The following is an 18,951-nucleotide window of genomic DNA, read 5'->3' as shown; positions in this document are numbered from 1 at the left end:
AATCCCTGTTCAAGGCTCGGAAAGTGATCTGTACCATCAAATGTGCCGTAATGAGCAAACTGAGACATGTCGACTTGATACTCGTGTCTGCGGCTGGTGACCACTGAGGGAAGTTCATCGCAGGCTAGAAACACGCTGTTCACAAACCTCAGTCTGGCATCTGAATAGACGGCATGGCCTTTGTCCAACACACGGTTTAGATCTGCTCTGGTAATAAATTCATCCTCGTGTAAGAATGACAGGAAAACCAAACTGTTAGCCATACATTGCTGATTCCGGTACTTTCCATACCTAGGAGAAGCCTGGCTTCGGGAAGCACAGACGCTACTCACTCGTGGACTTTCACTGTTTGTAACCTGTACATGAGACTGTCCTGGAGCTTGTCCATCATGCTGTGTTTGTGCAGTTAGCTGGGGTTCAGTCTGGATTACCTGCATAACTTCAGGCTCTGGGACAGACACTGAGGGAACACCTTTCTTTACCACATCTGCATAAGACACTGTGGCTGTCTCTCCATCATGCTGTGTTTGTACAGTTAGCTGGGGTTCAGTCTGGATTACCTGCATAACTTCAGGCTCTGGGACAGACACTGAGGGAACACTTCTCTTTACCACATCTGCATAAGACACTGTGGCTGTCTGAACACTGCTCTGCACTTCTGTGCTGGGAAAAGTTGAAACACACACCTTTACCTGCTCACTGCTCTGAGAAACATTCACCTGTTCTTTCTGCTTTTGCCATCTAAGCTTCTGGGACTGCGACCTTTGACTTTTTCTTGGCATTTTGCTGAAGTACAATCTGGAACTTATATGTGGTTATACACAAATATAAACAAAACTGAACCTTGAAACAGAAAAACTTATAACTCCTCAAGTTACTGTTAAATCTGAGAAATGTACTATTATACTATAAAATGTTTTTATGAATATATGAATAGATGTTAAAAAGCTGATTTGTACTCCAAACTCAAAAAATAAAGGAAATTCAAAGTTCTCTGGAAACAATTTGGTGCGTTTTATTGTACCTCTTTTAGAAACGGGGTTTCTTCAGCTGGATGTTCTGCAGCAGTCAGGAAACAGGAAGTCTGGGTCCTCAGGCACTTCTCGATGACAATACTAACTGAATACTTACACCGAGTGACAAAATGGGTTTGTCCTTAAATAATAGTACTATAAACTTGCAGTCAAATGTTATAGCCAATGAAACAGACTAACAGACTGGATCTAATTTATTATTTATCTGAATGTATGTATTACAAAATAACCAGATTATCTTATTACAAATAAACTTATAAAAAGGTGATATTTTATACAATTGATCAAAGTAAGCCAAACTAGCAGTCCAAACTAAAGTCTAATGCAAAATTAAAATGACAAATGTAGGGCTGTGTAAGTAGTTTCTACTATAAGTTCTACTGTACTGTAATTCTACTACTGTATATTCAACTTGTAATTTCCAGCAAAATGACTGAATGTGAGAGAGTTTAAAGACAGGAAAGAAAGAGCAGTGAGAGCAGAGATCTCTCAGAATTCTGTAACAGATAGATCAAGTTCTGGTAACTTGGATTTCTGAAAATTGGATTCTGAAAGGATTCTCAAAACTTGGATTCTCAAATTAGATAGAGCAGTAGAGATAGAGGGATACAAGATGGAATGGCTTTCAAATTAGATAGAGCAGTAGGGATAGAGGGATACAAGATAGAATGGCTTTCAAATTAGATAGAGCAGTAGGGATAGAGGGATACAAGATAGAATGGCTTTCAAATTAGATAGAGCAGTAGGGATAGAGGGATACAAGATAGAATGGCTTTCAAATTAGATAGAGCAGTAGGGATAGAGGGATACAAGATAGAATGGCTTTCAAATTAGATAGAGCAGTAGGGATAGAGGGATACAAGATAGAATGGCTTTCAAATTAGATAGAGCAGTAGGGATAGAGGGATACAAGATAGAATGGCTTTCAAATTAGATAGAGTTGGGAGAGTGATAGGATAGACAGAATTGCTTATAATGATAGAGAGAGAGAGAGGATCTTCTGCAGCAGGTCACCTGTAAGACACAAAAGGCATGGAATTAGTCATATTTCCAACATGCTTGGATTTACCATATTCTTCAGACTATATGGCATACCTAAAATCCTGTCATTATCTCAAAAACATACAATGTGCCTAGCGTATCGATTCTGGTTATGCTTACTGACCTCAAACGGGATTTCTGTGGTACACAGCGCTCAAAATTCTGTCAAATATTTTCGTAAGACTTCGTAAGCTACAAAGCTGTGCTGCTTGATGTATTGTCAGAGCATTATGGCTACCATAGTCAGGACCCTCGCAGAGTAATTCGTACGGTGCTTCAACATAACATTATGGTGTGTGTACAAGGACCTGGCACGTGCTAAGAGACATGCTTAAGAAGCAGATTTCAAACTGATCAACCCATGAAGAGTTTGATGGATTTGTGGATGAGGAATGAACTGAAAGAGTGTATTGTTCTGTATTTTATGTGTTACAACTGAACAGTGTTGAGAGTTGTTTGTGAATGACTTGAATAAAGTTTGACTTATCTGACTGTTTGTTTGGCTTAATCTGCCTTAAAAACAGGCTTGTTTATTGACATTATGCCTTATAATCTCAAAAATACAATACATGTAGGGCTTTAAATACTAAAGACTTCTACAGTAAATTATTGGACTGAACAGAATGACAATGTTTAACAAATGATGGTGGAACTGTTATAAGGACATTTTTACATTCTATTAAAACAATAAACTAAGTCTATAAACTCAAACCAAGACGTGCTGCTACAGTAACTTACTGTAAATATTATATGGTCCAACAAAACCAACACACTGAGGTTACAGCACAGTTTCAGGTCACTCTGTATGAATTTTGGCAAAATGAGAAATTTGGAGACAGCTAGTTTCTACACAGCAGTTTCTACATATTTCAGTCACATTTGGGGCATGTTTGATACACAGCAATAAGCACTACACTAAATCTATAATAAACTTATCATAGCTGATATAAAGGCCTAATTAGCAAAATTTAGTATGATGATCATTTCTTTGTAGATCATTTCATGATAAAAAGAACAGAAGTGAGTGCTGTATCTGAGCTGTTGCATGTAAGATCTTTGCTGGAGATTCCCACATTTCTTAAACAAACAAACAAACAAACAAACAAACAAACAAACAAACATGACTTTCAGACAGTTCATCTTTTGTAAATTAGGGCAGGATTATTTTCAAAAAACAGCCTTGATAAAAATATCAGGCCACTATAAAATGTCTTATGTTTATGTTTTCATCCCACCTATATTTTGCAAGTCATTATGACAAATTACAAAAAGCAGTTTTTAGGCAGTGATTTAAGGGAAGAAGCTTTTGAAATCCACCATGCCCTACCACCAGTGGTCTCAAACTCTGGTCGTTAAGGCCTGGTGTCCAGAAACTTTTCTATGTGTCCCTGTTGCAACACACCTGAATAACATTAGTAGGTCATTAGCAAAACTCTACAGAACGTGACTGCATGCTGAGGTGGTAATTCAGCCATTTGATTCATGTTATAGCAGCTCATGAGTGAATGAACATGATGCAATGAAAGTACTTTTAGAAGTACATTTTTCCAAACACTTAAATTACTTAAATTTGAACAGTCTTCGGGGATGCCACTTCAACACAGTCAAATTCTATACTCTCACTAATGACCTACAAATGTTATTCAGGTGTTTTGTAACAGGGACACGTGGAAAAGCTTCAGGACACCGGCCCTTGAAGAGTGGAGTTTGAGACCCCTGCCCTATGTGAATATTTAATTGTCCCTAAACTGCTAGTCGTGAGCTGCTCTAATGTGAAACAAACACATATAGTTCTGTAAAGGTTTACAAAGAGATTTCTAAGGATCTGGAGACCCCAGAAAACAGAAACCCTCCCAGACGTTGTAGCTGAACAGGCAAAAACAAGTTGCCTAATAATATCTCGATGATAACCAAGAGCTGTGCTGACTAACTGCACTAAACTGAATCATCTATAGTGAGAGAAAAACACCAGCATTAAAGTCAAACATGGTGCTGTTACTGTGATGTCCCAGAGTTCCTTTACTACTTCAGGACCTACATCAACTCATCAGGTCCTGGGCTTAAGTTTAATCACACTTAGGATCTGAAGCACACAAGCAAGTCCAATTGAATGAATGAAACAAAACACTTGGTGTAAACGAATCAGTCTGGACCTTAATGAAATTAAGATACTTGGTATGACTTGAAAACCCTATCCATCCATCCATCCATCCGCTTCCACTTATCCTTTTCAGGGGGCACTGGAGCCTATCCCACCTGTCATAGGGCGAGAGGCAGGGTACACCCTGGACAGGTCGCCAGTCTGTCGCAGGGCCAACACACAGGGACAGACAACCATTCGCACTCACATTCATTCGCAGATACACACCTAGTGACAATTTGGATTATTCAATTAACCTATCCCCACAAGCTGCATGTCTTTGGACGGTGGGAGGAAGCCGGAGTACCCGGAGGGAACCCACACAAACACCGGGAGAACATGCAAACTCCACACAGAAAGACCCCGGCCTGATGTTGGAATTAAACTCAGGACCTTCTTGCTGTGCGGCAACAGTGCTAACCACCGTGGTACTTGGTATGACTTGAAAACCCTATATTGGGCCTTAATTAAGACTTTTTTCTTTTCTTTTTTTGCCTGTCCTGTTTGGATCTAATTAAGACAATTCTGAAATTATAGTGGACCAAAATCAACCAGTGATGTAAACCAGTCATTACCAGTTACTGTAAATGCTTGATGGTAATTGTTGCTATCAGGGCATCCACAGCTGGGTATTAGAGACCAATATGTTTTTACATTAGACCAGGTTGTTCTGGTTCAAAAATGAAATCATCACTTTAAAACTGCTTTTTGTATTTATCCAGGTCATCCTTGTTAGATGATTTGAAACATGTGAAAAAAAGCATAAACAAAATAAATCTGCAAGGAAGAAAGACCTTTCTCAGCACTGTACTGCAGACAAAACCTATACTTACCAGACTTGCGACGATCAGATCAGTATCCTAGAGAAAGGAAACAACACATCAGATCACTGTTTAATGACTTACACTGTTGAACCTCTTCACACACAATCCAATTTACTGTGACATGAAATAACTAGTAAGATCCTCAATTTCTTCAAGCCTTTATGAACTCACTGTAGTCTAAAGAGGACAAACTTTAGTTACAGAGTCTCACATGACGATAACATGTGTAATAAAGGCATGCATACTACAGAAGTGCAAAGAAGAGGCACCAATATTTGTTGGTACAGATTATGGCTTTTTAGCTCCATCATTTTCTATCACAAGTCAGTGCTTAATAAAGTGTGGAAAAACCACAACTGTTAGAATCAACGGAAAACCTCATTAGGTTTTAGTTCTGATCTGAATATGTAAATCCTAAAATACATGTAAATTCTGACATGTTATAGTAACAACAGTGGCACGCCATTTTTGCAATTAATTTCTTAAAAATTATAATAAAAAGTCCTTCCATTGTACCTGTTGGCAGGAATCTTTTTGTATTTTGCAATATTTCCCTTTTATATATAATTTTCAAACACATTGTATCAAGCAACTTATTAAGAAACTGATTTAAACTTAGTGTACATAAATTACACACAGGCTTTAACATACACAACATTGCCTACTCACAACTCTGGTTCTCTTAGTCTTTTATTATTGCTTAAATGTTTAACCTACCACTTCTGTTCACTCAGGCAAAAATACTTCTATAGTGGTCTGACTTTAATGTAATACATAAGCAGAATATGAGTGAAGATATAAATCAACAACTGTGGTGCTCTTAAGTGTTTAAGCTACCACTTACACTAACTCACCTAAAATGCGTTCATAGTTATGTCTGCTAGGTAAATCCATAAACAAACGGAGAACATGAACAACTGTATAAAAACAGTTGTTTGTGTTCAAACATAAAAATCAGACACAAATGGCCTGTTAAACTTCAGGGACAGTCAGAGGTCATGTGTGGGGCCTTTGCTGCTACAAGGTATAAATTCTGACCATTTGTTTTTGCCCATCAGTAAATGGTAATGTCACAAAAACCAAACTACGTTAGGTAAGTTGCTAAACATGTTACACAGTGACAATGTCATATTACTGCAGTTACAATTGCTGCTTACTTACCAGCAAAGGCAAAACCGAAGTTCTGTTTCACTCTGTAACAAAAGAACAAAAATACAGAATCAGACAACTGAAATCAGCATCAGAGTCAATACTGCATCACAATCTGTAGTGAAAAAAAAATCTGTTAAATTCTTTGTTTACAACAGCTTTACTATAAACACCCCATCTTCTCTTTCTGCACCTTATTAAAGATTTCTGTCTTTATTAAGGTGATGTGTCGTTTTATCCATCTGCAATTCCACAGAAATTCCTCATGAACGTAAAGCTCTAATACTTTGGTGCTATTACATAACACAGCAGATACCACAAGCAATGATTTGCTCGCACTGCACACTTGATCAAATGATAACATCACAGTTTCAAAGCGTGCAACAATCACAAATAATACTTGATACTATAAATGCTTGATGGTAGTTCTTCGTATCAGGGCTTCCACAGCTGGGTATTAGAGACCAGCATGTTCTCACATTAGAACAGATAGCTCTGGTTTGGTTTTCTCTGCTTCATACGTGAAATCATCACTTTAAAATGCTTTTTTGTATTTATTCATATCATCCCTGTTAGATGATTTGAAACATGTGACAAAAAAGCATGAACAAAATAAATCTGCAAGGAAGAAAGACTTTTCCCAGCACTGTACCTCAGACAAAATGAACTCACTTTAGTCTAAAGAGGGCAAAATTTAATTGCAGAGTCTCAAATGGCCTTAACATGTGTAATAAAAACAATAATTACTACAGAAATGCTTTGATAAGCCTTTAAAATTAGACATAAATGGCCTATTAAACTTCAGGGACATTTTTAGGGACACTCAGAGATCTAGTGGGGGGGGGGGGGGGGGGGGGGGGGGGCTTTACTGCTTATAAATCCTAAATGTGTTTTTGCCCATGAGCAAATGGCAAGATATCACAAAAAGCCAAACTATTGTATGTAAATTGCTAAAAAAGGTTACACAATCCCAATTTCATATTGCTTCAGTTACAATCACTGTTTACTTACCAGCAAAGGCAAAACCAAGCTTTATTTCACTCTGTGTAACAAAAGACAAAGAACAAAAATACAGGATCAGAAAACTCAAATCAGCATCAATACTGCATCACTCTCTGTTGTCAAAAAGATTCACTAAACTTCTTTGTTTACTACAGCTGGAATACAAACAACAACTCTCCTCTGTTTTCTTTGGTCTACATCTCATTTAAGATTGCAAAACACTCATACATGAAAAACTGCACGGCATATTTTTAAGGCTTTAATATTTGAGGTGGTCTGCATTCAAATTCTACTTCCTAAAATATTACCAACTGCACATAGTATCATAGTAAATATGCTGTAGTTTTAAAATAAATATCTATGTACCATACTAATAATAATATACTGCCATATTTTATTTATGTGAAGGTGGGCTGTTGTTTATTTCATTAATTTCCCACAAAGTGAGAATTTAAACTGTGCTGCAGATTTAGGTTGGCACAAACAAGCCTTTGTTAAACAGTTCTTAAAAATTAAAGTCTACATATTAGGAGTTCTTATTATTCTTGGGCTATGTCCACACGTACACAGGTACTTTTGAAAATGGAGATTTTTCTATGCGTTTGCACCTTTCGTCCACACTTAAACGGCGTTTTCGGTCACTGAAAAACTAAAAACGCTTGCCAGAATATTTTCGAAAACTCCGTTTTTGCATTTATGTGTGGACAGGGAAACGGAGAAAACGCAGCGCCTTTTTTGACGTCACACTGTGCGCCACGTTATTGTTTCGGTGAAATGCATTTCTACAATACGGTTACTGTTAATTGTTCTCTCTGCAGTGTTTAAATGCTTACATATGCGCACACAGTTACTGTCCCCCCACAGATATGACTCGGTTCTGCTTCTATGCCCCATCTTTGTTTACCATTTCCCACCGAGGCTTCTAGACTTCTGATTGGCCAACATTTCTACACGGTTAGGAATATAGCGCCACCTGCTGCTTTGGCATGTTCCTAGCAGCGTTCTCCTTCATTTCTGCATTTATGTGTGGACGGGATTGTTTTTTAAAACAGAAACGGAAAATCTCCGTTTTCAAAAATACCCGTGTAAGTGGGGACATAGCCTATGTTTAATCCTCAGTTTCTCCCCCCCTCCTTTGTCTTAATTAACCCACAAGACCTGCACACACGTGACTCTTTTTCTCCCGTGTTCGGTCAGAGGCGGTAAAATGGCTCCTTTGATCTTGCCGACAGCTGACACTGAATCTAAGATGGCGGTTCGTTAAAAACTTTACAGCATAAAGAATGAGGCTGTTTTAACCAACTGATTTGTGAAGAGAACTAACTGCACCTTATGTAACAGACTGACAAACACACCAAATGTAATTAATAAAACAACACAATAACCGTGGTTCACAGTCAAATTTTCATTTCACACTGGGCTCAAAGGAGCGCTAGGCATTAGCATCGGGTTGTTAGCTCATCAAACACTCCTTTTACATACAAAAATGACAAAGTTTCACTAAGAAAAAGCAACCACTGTGTTACTCTAATATGAGTTATACCTCGGTTGGCTTTATAAATCACTAAAAGAACTCGTTAAATCGCACAAACAGACTATAAACATTTAGGAGAGAAGAGGAGAAGCAGAGCAGCAGCACTCACCCAGAGCGGACTCAGCGAAGTGTGCGGAAAGGCGGATGTCCGGCAGTCAGGTAACAGATGAGGCGTTCACGGGTAGTAGGAAATTCCAGTATTACACACAATGGGCATTGTAAACATCAAAAATGTAGGTGATTTTAAATATTCTATACAATATTTATTTGCTACAGAAAAAACTCGCAGAACTTTAATTCTATAAGTTGAATACATATTATTAGAAGGCTCTACTCCTGAACACCAACACCAAAGAGCTGAGTTCACCAGACCTGAAAAAAAAAAAAAACAACCAGTCCAGGACAGTCAGTCTGCAAAGATGTTTTAAAGACAAATATATATATATATATATATATATATATATATATATATATATATATATATATATATATATATATATATATATATATATATATAACATTATCCATTAAGGATTCCCCTCAAAACAAATGACTATAATTTCCTAACCGTAAGGGCTAGAACGGTCACTGCACCGTTTTGTTCAGAAAAGATGGGGGAATCTTCAAGTGTTGACAATTTATCATTAAAATATGAATTGTTAGAGATATATAACATGTATGACTTGTTGACTTAGAAGTCACGAATTCCCCCAATATGCAAATTTGAATGCCTGAGACCACATATATGATTGGCTGCCTGGGAAGCCATGCAGGCCCTGATTTGTGGATTTGAATTCCTCAGCCCTCAGATATGATTGGCTGGCTTAGAAGCCATGAAGGCCCCAATATGCAAATTTGAATGCCTCAGGACACATATATGATTGGCTGGGAAACCGTGCCGGCCCTGATTTGAAAATTTGAATGTCTAAGTCCTCACAGAGGATTGGCTGCCTGGGGACCTGGCAGAAATATATAGAAATAGTATGATTAAGCATAAATACTACATTTAGTAGAAATACTATGTTTTAGCACAAATACTATAAAAAGCAGAAATACTATAATTTAGCAGAAATACTGTATTAAGCACAAATCCTACAAAAAGCAGAAATACTATATTAAGCACAAATCCTATAAAAAGCAGAAATAGTATGATTAAGCATAAATACTACATTTAGTAGAAATACTATGTTTTAGCACAAATAGTATAAAAAGCAGAAATATTATAATTTAGCACAAATAGTATAAAAAGCAGAAATATTATAATTTAGCACAAATAGTATAAAAAGCAGAAATATTATAATTTAGCACAAATAGTATAAAAAGCAGAAATACTACATTTAGTAGAAATACTATGTTTTAGCACAAATAGTATAAAAAGCAGAAATATTATAATTTAGCACAAATAGTATAAAAAGCAGAAATATTATAATTTAGCACAAATAGTATAAAAAGCAGAAATATTATAATTTAGCACAAATAGTATAAAAAGCAGAAATACTACATTTAGTAGAAATACTATGTTTTAGCACAAATAGTATAATAAAGCAGAAATACTATAATTTAGCAGAAATACTGTATTTAGCACAAGTACCGAAAAGCACCAGAAATACTATGATTTAGCAGAATAGCAATAACTTACAAAATTACAAATATGGAGGCATATTGAAACAGAAATGCAGAGAGGGACACACAAACACAGGCTCTAATCCAGTCAACCAGTCTAACTATATTCAATTTAAATCCTACAATGACATGCTGCCAAATAAGGGTAGGGTTCTCTCTCTCCCACTAAACACACACACACACACACACACACACACACACACACACACACACACACACACACACACAGACACACACACACACACACACACAGACACAGAGGGAGAGAGCTGCCGAATTTAAATCCACCAATCAGAGTGGCTGTTTACGTTTTCCCGCCAAAACAGGTGCATCTTTTTACACACGCAGCAGAGAGAGGCACAGGATTATTGCAGTCTATTTCTCATAGTGACGACTCCCCTCAAACAAATGACCATAATTTCCTAACCGTAGGGGCTAGAACGGTCATTCTTACACCGTTTTGTTCAGAAGAGATGGGGGAATCTTCAAGTGTTGACAATTTAATATTAAAATATGAATTTTTAGAGATATACGACATGGATGACTTGTTGACTTAGAAGCCACGAATTCCCCAATATGCAAATTTGAATGCCTGAGGCCACATATATGATTGGCTGCCTGGGAAGCCGTGCAGGCCCTGATTTGTGGATTTGAATTCCTCAGCCCTCAGATATGATTGGCTGGCTTAGAAGCCATGAAGGCCCCAATATGCAAATTTGAATGCCTCAGGACACATATATGATTGGCTGGGAAACCGTGCAGGCCCTGATTTGAAAATTTGAATGTCTAAGTTCTCATAGAGGATTGGCTGCCTGGGGACCTGGCAGAAATATATAGAAATACTATGATTAAGCATAAATACTACATTTAGTAGAAATACTATGTTTTAGCACAAATACTATAAAAAGCAGAAATACTATAATTTAGCAGAAATACTATATTAAGCACAAATCCTATAAAAAGCAGAAATACTATATTAAGCACAAATTCTATAAAAAGCAGAAATACTATATTAAGCACAAATTCTATAAAAAGCAGAAATACTATATTAAGCACAAATCCTATTAAAAGCAGAAATACTATATTAAGCACAAATCTTATGAAATAGCAGAAACAGTATGATTTAGCACAATAGTAATAAGTTAAACAGAAAAATTGGAAAAGCAAAATGGACAGCTGAAAAAATGCTGAACATGCTGAGGGTCCCTCAAATATACTTGTTAAATGAAAAAATCAGCAAAAAAATGCACAGGGAGAGAGAAGTAAGTTTCTAGGTCAGCCTGGGAGCTGCTGAATTTGAATCCACCAATCAGAGAGCCTGTGTACTTTTTCCCGCCAAAACAGGTGCATCTTTTTACACACGCAGCAGAGAGAGGCACAGGATTATTGCAGCCTATTTCTCATAGTGAGGACTCCCCTCAAACAAATGACCATAATTTCCAAACCGTAGGGGCTAGAGCGGTCATTCTTACACCGTTTTGTTCAGAAGAGATGGGGGAATCTTCCAGTGTTAACAATTTATCATTAAAATGTGAATTTTTAGAGATATACGACATGGATGACTTGTTGACTTAGAAGCCACGAATTCCCCCAATATGCAAATTTGAATGCCTGAGACCACATATATGATTGGCTGCCTGGGAAGCCATGCAGGCCCTGATTTGTGGATTTGAATTCCTCAGCCCTCAGATATGATTGGCTGGCTTAGAAGCCATGAAGGCCCCAATATGCAAATTTGAATGCCTCAGGACACATATAAGATTGGCTGGGAAACCGTGCAGGCCCTGATTTGAAAATTTGAATGTCTAAGTCCTCACAGAGGATTGGCTGCCTGGGGACCTGGCAGAAATATATAGAAATACTATGATTAAGCATAAATACTACATTTAGTAGAAATACTATGTTTTAGCACAAATACTATAAAAAGCAGAAATACTATAATTTAGCAGAAATACTGTATTAAGCACAAATCCTACAAAAAGCAGAAATACTATATTAAGCACAAATCCTATAAAAAGCAGAAATAGTATGATTAAGCATAAATACTACATTTAGTAGAAATACTATGTTTTAGCACAAATAGTATAAAAAGCAGAAATATTATAATTTAGCACAAATAGTATAAAAAGCAGAAATATTATAATTTAGCACAAATAGTATAAAAAGCAGAAATATTATAATTTAGCACAAATAGTATAAAAAGCAGAAATACTACATTTAGTAGAAATACTATGTTTTAGCACAAATAGTATAAAAAGCAGAAATATTATAATTTAGCACAAATAGTATAAAAAGCAGAAATATTATAATTTAGCACAAATAGTATAAAAAGCAGAAATACTACATTTAGTAGAAATACTATGTTTTAGCACAAATAGTATAATAAAGCAGAAATACTATAATTTAGCAGAAATACTGTATTTAGCACAAGTACCGAAAAGCACCAGAAATACTATGATTTAGCAGAATAGCAATAACTTACAAAATTACAAATATGGAGGCATATTGAAACAGAAATGCAGAGAGGGACACACAAACACAGGCTCTAATCCAGTCAACCAGTCTAACTATATTCAATTTAAATCCTACAATGACATGCTGCCAAATAAGGGTAGGGTTCTCTCTCTCCCACTAAACACACACACACACACACACACACACACACACACACACACACACACACACACACACACACACACACACACAGACACACACACACACACACACACAGACACAGAGGGAGAGAGCTGCCGAATTTAAATCCACCAATCAGAGTGGCTGTTTACGTTTTCCCGCCAAAACAGGTGCATCTTTTTACACACGCAGCAGAGAGAGGCACAGGATTATTGCAGTCTATTTCTCATAGTGACGACTCCCCTCAAACAAATGACCATAATTTCCTAACCGTAGGGGCTAGAACGGTCATTCTTACACCGTTTTGTTCAGAAGACATGGGGGAATCTTCCAGTGTTTACAATTTATCATTAAAATATGAATTATTAAAGATATTTGACTTCTAATGCACCATAACTGAGTAGAGCGAAGCAAAAACTGCCTTGACTTGCCCTCAAACAACGCTTTGTAACTTGAAATCTATTTGGAGTATCGATATCATTCTTTCACCGTAAGAGACAGCAGGCTTTGGTGAACAATCATGGAAATTTTCAGGTCTCTGTGGAAATCCAACAAAAAGTTATGACGAGAGAAAAAAGTGGTTCATTTCCAGGGTTTGAAATCTGAAGAAATCTGAGCGAAGGACGAATTTCCTACCCTCAAACAAGTCCAACTCATTTCAGAACGGTAATAGTTGAGAAAGAAATTCTTGAATTGTGAGCGTCAGGAGTGTCTGAAGATATGCCGGGACAAGCCTCATGTCTTAACTTTGCTTCGTTAAGGAGATATGACGATTCGAATATGCCTCTCATTACAGAAATGCAGCGGTGATTTTGAACAAACTCTCCATTGACTTTATATGGAGAGTTTTCTGACCTTGTGTTAGTCTGAGGAGATTTGCGAAAGTTCTATGAATACCACAACAATGATAGTGACATTTTCTGAAAGCCAGAAAAAATACCTACGTTTTGATGTATAATTTGTGGAAGTTGAGTGAAAATTGAGCAAGTAGCAAACAGTTGTTCGGACATGAAGAGAAGACTGCAAAAGCTTCAGTGGCACACTGGAAGCCAAGAGCATAGCAACCATAACAACGCATGTATTTTGTGAAAAATCACAATTTTGCAACTCAAAACTTTAAGAGGCATAAAAGTAAAACAGTAAAAGATTTGAAAAAGCTGAATCATACCTGAATAGCCCAATAATTTGTGAACATTTTAAAATTTGAATGGTTGTTCTAGGTGAAAGTATGAGGAAGTAGTTAAGTTTCAAAAACAAGCAAATTTTAGCAGAATTGCTGAAGTTTCCCATTCATTTCAATGGGACAAATTAAAGGAAAAAAGTGGAATATTTTAAAAAGTATAATAGTTAAAAATAGCAAAAGTCATAGCCGGCATTAGCAAAAATAGCTGAATAGTTTAAAATTTGAACGGTGAAAATCGGCTGAAAATTGTGGAAGTAGTTCTACGGCGAAAAGTGTACGGAAGTCCTAAGAATAATAATAATAACTAGAAAAATTTGCATTTCCTGCGAAAATGCAGTGTGGATGCTTAAAGCTGAAGCTGTATGCAAAAAGTAGCTGAAAAAGCTGAAAAGTTGCAGAAATTGTAAAAACTTTGCAGAAGCAAAGGAACTTTGCTAAAATGGAATAACTTAGCAGAACTGCAATCACTTAGAGGAAACTGTAAAGCTGAAGCTGTCTGCTGAAAATAGTTGAAAATAGCTGAAGAAGCTGAAGAAATCAAAGTCAGTGTTTAAAAAGTTGTTGAAATTTTAATAACTTTGCAGAAGAACATCAAGTTAGCAAAAATGTAATAACTTAGCAGAAATGCAATAACTTAGAAGAAACATAACAATTCAGCAGAAATGTTGTAGTTTACCAGAAGCTACAACTTAGCAGAAATGTAATAATTTATTAAAAAATTAATAACTTGGCAGAAATATTACAACTTACCAGAACTGCTATAATTTTGCAGAAATGTAATTATTAGGAAAAAAATGTATACAGATAACAGCTGAAAACGATGACGTAACCTCAAAGTTACTTGTTTAACTGTGAAAAATGACCAGAAACATTAGAAAAGAAAGAAAACCAATTCAATTCAATTTATATAGCAACAAATCACAACAAAAGTCGCCTTAAGGCGCTTCATAGATACAGAGAAAAACCCAACAATCATATGACATATGACCCCCTATGAGCAAGCACTTTGGCGACAGTGGGAAGGAAAAACTCCCTTTTAACAGGAAGAAACCTCCAGCAGAACCAGGCTCAGGGAGGGGCGGCCATCTGCTGCGACCGGTTGGGGTGAGAGAAGGAAGACAGGAATACCAGCCAGCAGATAAACTGATGTGAAACAAAACCAAGGTAAAATTGCAGAATTTACACAGTTGGTGAAAGGTAAAAATGGCAACAAAAACCCCCCAAACAAACAAACAAAAAAAACAAACAAACAACATTTAGTTAATAAGTGCACAAGATGATTCGATGATAAATATGGTACCAATCTACAAAATACTGTCGAAATGAAGTCCACATTGTGATATATTTCAGGTGTGGAGAGTCACAGAGCTAAACAATCGATGTGCATATTTAAAGAATCAAATAAAGAACATTGTTGTGGAATAAATTACAGTGAATAATAATCACTGCCCTGCGTTAGAGAGTGACTTATGATGATGTATTAATTGGCTTAACTTTACCTCTAACAGCTTTTCACATAGTGCTGTGACCAGGGTGAAATCCATCATAAAGTAACTGTAAACAGTAGAACCATTAGCATGAATGTTATGGTTCTACTCTGATCAAAACTCAAGTCAGCTGTGTGACCTGATATAAAATGATAAAGAGGAACACATATAAATGACCTTTATGAACTTTTCAAAATGACTTTATATGTCTGACCCATTATCTATATATATTAGAGCAGATGTGGAAAACCACTGTTAGACCTACTCTATACTAACACATTGCTAGTGTGACATGTGGTCCTTTTTGCCTTTGACCAATGATATGCTGGTTACTTGGACCAGTTTAGTATTTGCTGTCACAGAGGAATGTTAACCATAAATCCAAAAGACAAAACTGAAAAAATATGTTAATTGCAAACATGTTTTTGCTTAGTAAGAGGATTGAAATTACATGGAAACTGTCACCTTAAAGCCTCATTGTAAATATCATCACAAACAGATGTTTTCCACACGGTTAACAAAGCTCCACCGCATCCAATCACTGCATATAAATCTAAAAGAAAACAACAACAAATAAAATGTAATTAACACAAGTGAAGTCTAAGGAGCTTGGAAAGAAAAGCGTCTGGACTTCTTTGAGTTCCTTGAAGACGTTTCACCTCTCATCCGAGAAGCTTCTTCAGTTCTAAGGGTCAATGGTGGAGAGTCCCAGATTTAAACCCAGTGGGAGTTTCCCCCCAAACAGGGACAAAGAACCCCCTGATGATCCTCTACCTAATCACATGAGCCAAGGTGTGAAAGTGGGTGTGGGTCCCAATCAGCCAGGGTTTCGGGTGAGCTCATTGTGAAACCTGGCCCCACCCTATCATGTGATTTCCCGAGGACAGGAAATCACCCACTCCCAGGATGTGAGTGGACGTTACGGTGTCTGGGGAGGGAACTCAAAACTGGATTATAGATGGCAGACAGTTGGTGTCGTAAACCACCGCCTCTGTTTAAAGATGGTCGCTCACAGTGGACGTAAATGGCTTCTTTCACTCCTCCATCTGTCCAAAATGTGAACATTGGCATCCTCAAAGACTGACCTTTGTCCTTTAGATGCAGATGAACTGCTGAGTCTTGTCCCGTGGAGGTGGCTCTTCTATGTTGTGCTATGTGCTTGTGAAGTGGCTGTTTGGTCTCTCCGATGTAGAAGTCTGGGCATTCCTCGCTGCACTGTACAGCGTACACCACATTGTTAAGTTTGTGTTTAGGAGTTTTGTCTTTCGGGTGAACCAGTTTCTGTCTGAGTGTGTTACTGGGTCTGAAGTACACTGGGATGTCGTATTTGGAGAAAACTCTCCTGAGTTTTTCTGATACACCGGCTACATAGGGGATGACAATGTTGTTGTGTCTGTCTTTCTTATCCTCCCTCGCTGGTGTCTGATGTTCTTTTCTGTGAAGCTGGAATGCAGGCACACTGGACGAGCTTATTCTAAAAAATACAGAAAAAGGAACATTTTAGTTGTGTTAAGGCCTAAAAACTACAAATAAGTTATACAATGAACAATATTGAAATACCTTATAGGTGCTGCAGGCCATATAACCAGAATCCAGAGCAATCTCACACTCACATGATGGTGAGGAAAGACATGAGCTCTGCAGTGAGGTTTGAATGTCTCAGTTGGAACACTGAAGAACTCAGAAGACAGCAATACCTGCACAGAGAGACAGAGTAGAAAAAGCATAGATTTGTAATCCATAATGTGAATTAAAACTCAAAAAGTGTCAACAAGTATAATCATTTGAGTGTGGAATTATTTATGCAATAAACAGGATTTAAATTAATTAATTGAATTAAAAAACACTGACATTTTTTTTTAAAATCAAAGATAAAGAATCATACCGCTCTCTGCTCTGAGGATCACTGAGCATCTCTGACAGGAAATACAGTTTCCTCAGTATGAGTCATCATTGATGGTCTCAGAGGTGTGTAGTGTGGCAGCATGATGATGGTCTCCAGATCAGGCAGGAGGTCAGGTGATGGGTGTGTCATCTTCTCCATTGAAGACACACTGGTATGGCAGTTCATAACACAGCAGTCTCCTTGTGGCATGTAGTTATCTGTGCAGTCCAGCACTGATGGATCAAGTTTGGCTCAGCAGTTCATGAAGATGGTGTTAAGATGTTGTTGTTTCAGCTGAGGATGGTGAAGTTTGAAGGTTTTGCCACAAAGGAGACTGTGCCGTGTCTGAAAAAATATATCTACAAAACAAGTGCTTTTAACACCACCCACCCAGCTCAGCCCCCAAGTGTCTATGTAATGCTGGTATGGGGTGTCGGTTACTAAGTCTAATTAGTACATAGGGGATGACAATGTTGTTGCATCTGTCTTTCTTATCCTCCCTCGCTGGTATCTGATGTTCTTTTCTGTGCATCTTTGCTGACTTTATAAACGCCCAATTAGGATAGCCACACGTTTTGAGTGCTTCCTTTACATGTGTGTGTTCCTTCTTTTTCCCTTCAGGCTTAGAGGGAACATGTTCTGCCCGGGGGGGGAGAGGGATGTGTCCTAATTACTCCAAGTTTGTGTTCCAGAGGGTGATGGGAGTCAAAGAGGAGGTACTGGTCCGTGTGTGTGGGCTTCCGGTAAACTTCGATGTTGAGTTTGCCGTTCTCTTCAATGTGCACAGCGCAGTCCAGGAAAAGCAAACAGTCGTCCTTTGTGTCTTCCCTGGTGAACTTGATGTTTTTATCCACGGTGTTAATGTGTGCAGTGAAGGATTCCACTTCTTGCCTTTTGATTTTGACCCAGGTGTCATCTACATATCCGTACCAGTGGCTGGGTACTCTTCCTTTGAAAGAGCCAAGAGCCTTCCTTTCCACTTCCTCCATGTAAAGGTTGGCTACAACAGGTGACACAGGGGAACCCATGGCACAGCCATGTTTTTGTCTGTAGAAACCCTCGTTGTATTTGAAATATGTAGTGGTGAGGCAGAGGTCTAACAGTGTGCACATCTGATCGGGTGTGAAGTTGGTCCTGTCTTCCAAGGAGCTGTCTTCTTGCAGTCGTTTTCTGACAGTCTCCACTGCCTCTGTAGTGGGTATGCAAGTGAAGAGAGAGACTACATCAAAGGACATCATGAGAACCTTCACAGACATGACACAAGGGAAGACTTTTGATTTAATAACTAAGCTTAAAACAAGTGTTACCTTTGAATATTTGTGGGAAAAATCTGATGCTACCCCAAGAATACAAAGCCACACTGGAAATGATGACAGGCTTGCAGCCCTCTGTCTTCCTGGAGTGAGGTGCCCGAT

The 18,951-nt window shown here is 37.7% G+C and overlaps 1 protein-coding gene, 1 long non-coding RNA gene and 1 pseudogene across 2 annotated transcripts in view; all 3 read right to left on the bottom strand.

Moving 5' to 3' along the window:
• Window positions 1-18,951, bottom strand: part of LOC146685874 (calpain-1 catalytic subunit-like) — a 101,105-nt gene that overhangs the window by 26,529 nt on the left and 55,625 nt on the right. The gene's annotated exons all lie outside the window — the stretch shown is intronic.
• LOC146685878 (uncharacterized) lies at window positions 719-9,045 on the bottom strand. The gene is made up of 6 exons (XR_014916637.1): window positions 8,834-9,045; window positions 7,200-7,230; window positions 6,201-6,232; window positions 5,049-5,075; window positions 1,025-2,048; window positions 719-804 (listed from the first exon to the last, which is right to left on the bottom strand). It is a non-coding gene; the product is annotated as an uncharacterized LOC146685878 (long non-coding RNA).
• LOC146685877 (uncharacterized) lies at window positions 16,543-18,807 on the bottom strand (annotated as a pseudogene).

Source organism: Copadichromis virginalis, linkage group LG19, assembly GCF_057382275.1.
Source record: "Copadichromis virginalis isolate Kocher_CV1m ecotype Utaka linkage group LG19, C_Virginalis_male_GT1.1, whole genome shotgun sequence".
NCBI classification, from domain to species: Eukaryota; Metazoa; Chordata; class Actinopteri; order Cichliformes; family Cichlidae; genus Copadichromis; species Copadichromis virginalis.
The sequence above is the reverse complement of the archived record's forward strand: the minus strand, read 5'-3'. Positions and strand labels throughout refer to the sequence as shown.